Source organism: Myotis lucifugus, unplaced genomic scaffold (assembly GCF_000147115.1).
Source record: "Myotis lucifugus unplaced genomic scaffold, Myoluc2.0 scaffold_521, whole genome shotgun sequence".
NCBI lineage: Eukaryota > Metazoa > Chordata > Mammalia > Chiroptera > Vespertilionidae > Myotis > Myotis lucifugus.
Genome location: NW_005871569.1, coordinates 365,502 through 368,130, shown reverse-complemented (window position 1 = coordinate 368,130; position 2,629 = coordinate 365,502). Strand labels below are relative to the sequence as shown.

At 54.4% G+C, this 2,629-nt stretch overlaps 1 pseudogene; it reads right to left on the bottom strand.

The window, feature by feature from the left end:
- Window positions 1–318: 318 nt before the first annotated feature.
- LOC102440342 lies at window positions 319–2,571 on the bottom strand (annotated as a pseudogene).
- Between the last annotated feature and the right edge of the window lie 58 nt (window positions 2,572–2,629).

Sequence of the window (2,629 nt, the reverse complement as noted above, 5' to 3'; positions counted from 1 at the left end):
TTTTTAAAATATATTTTTATTGATTTCAGAGAGGAAGGGAGAAAGAAGAGAGAGACAAACATCAATGATGAGAGGGAATAATTGATCAGCTGCCTTTTGTACACCCTACACTGGGATCTGAGCCTGAAAACTGGGTATGTGCCCTGACCAGGAATCAAACCGGTGACCTTTTGGTTCATGGGCCGATGCTCAACCACTGTGCCATGCTGACCGGGCTAGTTGAATTTTTTTTTTTTTTCATTTTCATAGGTAGTTTTATTTGGTTTTTAAATATATATATACAATTACTGGAACCTCAGTTCTCTTAAATAGTTTTAAAGTATGCAAGTGCGAGGAGTCATCCATTTCCACAGTTAGAATGATGCCAACACTGTTCAGTAAAGCAGCAGATGGGGTTCCTGCAGCCAAGCCCAACCCCTGACGGGAGCCGCAGGCACCGAGCAGGTCAGCAGCTCAGACAGCACAGGAGAGCTTTTCCCCGTTTGTATTTAAGAAAGGAAGTAGGCGTGTGCTCGGCTACCCTAACACTGCACTTTGCGTGAACACACCTGGATGGGGTGGAGGCCTTTGGGGTGGAGCGCAGGCCGACAGGCGAACTTGGGTCCAGCAGAGCTCGCCTTTCTGCAGGGTGCTCAGTGCTTTAGGTGTTAGGATTACCTGTCACAGTTCGACTGGTAGCAAAGGAAACTCTAAGGTGTGGAGTAATGGTTAATACTGTTTCTTTGGATTAGACCCCTACTTTCTCCTAAATGGTCTTCATGAATTCACAGTATCCAACAGTGCTTGGGAACAGTTCAGGTTGGTGGTTGACTTCCACATTTTTGAGAAGTTAAGCCAGGAGGCAGCAGGGATCGCCTTAGCTCGGTTTCCCCGGCCCTTTCCCAGTGTAGTAGGCACTGTGTATGTAAGTACATCCTATGGAGGCTCCAGGCCTACCTCTCCAGGAGCACCGCTCTGCCCCCACTGCTTCGGGGCTTCTCAAGAATGGCAGCCTAGTCAGCGCCGGCCAGAGGCCAGTTTGTCATGGGAGGGGCTTACTGCGGGGCCTAAAGGCACCTGGGTTAGGGAACTGATACCAGGAGCCATCCTCTTTCCTCACTGTATCTACACACTTGCTGAGTCAGCAAAGTAGTGAGCAACTTCAGGCTTTGGGGTCTACAAACATGTCTGAGTGGGAGAAGGGTGATGGGAGATAGGAAATGAGCAAGGGAGCTGGAGGCCCCATTAAGGGGAGGGGAGAGAGCGATATTTCATTCTCTGCTCGTCAATCTCCTGCTTCGTCTTCTGGATGCAGCTGAAGATCTCCTCAAAGAGTGCTTTGTATTCGGGAGGTGGTGTGCTGGTGGGGGACCCAGCAGGCTCGGGGGCACCAGCAGCAGGTGGGTCCCTGGAAGCTGGGTCCCTGGCTGGAGCCCTGGCAGTCTGCACAGCCTTGTGGGACAGTGAGTCCCCCTCCTGCTGTTGGCACTTCCTCAGCAGCTCCTCATACTTGGCCTTCAGGGCGCTATACTGTGTGTCCACTTCCTGCAGCAGGGACACACCCCTCTGCTTCACAGCCTTGGCCCTCCGGATGCAGGTCTCCTCGTGGCCCTTCACGATGTCACCGCCGGCCAAGCTGCTGAGCACCGTCTCACTGCTGCTGCGCTTGAGGGGCCTCCGCTGGGCCTCGGGCACCGTCAGCAGCATCTCCTCCAGCAGGCTCTGGCCAGGCTCTTTGAAAGGGACAAATAGGGAGTCGGGTACCAGCTTTTCGACCCCATTCACGAAGGGACGCTCCGACTGCAGCACCCGCCGCATTTCAGCCACCTCAGCCTCCAGCTCCAGCGCCCGGGCCTGGTAGGCGCCAGTGGCCCCCAGCTGCTGTTCCAGCTCATTGTTCTCCTTCAGCACAAGCCCGTACTCCTCCTCCAAGGCCACCGCCTCTGCCGCTCCAGGCTCAGCTGTGCCTGCAGCGTCCTCACTGCCTTCTTCAAATGCTTGTTTTCTTCGTCGTCGGGGCTTGGCTGACTTGGCAAGGAAGTGACCTTTTCTGCAAACACATGGTCATACACAGTGCTGGCGTAAGTCACACAGCTCTTTCAGAGAAGCTGGGTGCCGACTTTTGGCCACACTTCCCCTGGCTCCTTCTCCCTTGGCCAGATGACTTCAGCTCCTCCACTTGGCCCTGGAGGTGATCGATGTTGGCTTGCAGGCATTCGATTGTTTCAGTCAGGCTGTGAGGGACAGACAGAGCCATTGCTCAGAATCTTCTGCTGTGAGGCCTTGCTGTCAGCAACAAGCTTTTGATTTGTTTCTTGCAGCTCCCTTGCAGCAACATCCAGCTGCTCATAAACCTTCGCATGCTGCTCCTTCATCTGCCGCAGGAGCTCCACCTGCTCGGTCAGGTACTCAGTTTCCTGTAACTGCTCCCGATTGGTTGTGTACATCTGCTGAAGAGAATCCTCCAGCTCTGTGTTCCGATCCAGTAATATCTTCCCAAGCTCAGCAGCAAGTTGGAGATCTTGCTGGAGGTCCTGGTGGTCGTACCACGGCTCGTCCTCCTTCATCTCGAACTCCTCCACCGGGTTTCCAGCCAGCCAGCATCGCAGCCAGCCCTCCGAAGGGGCAGCGGCCCCCGACCCCCGCCGTC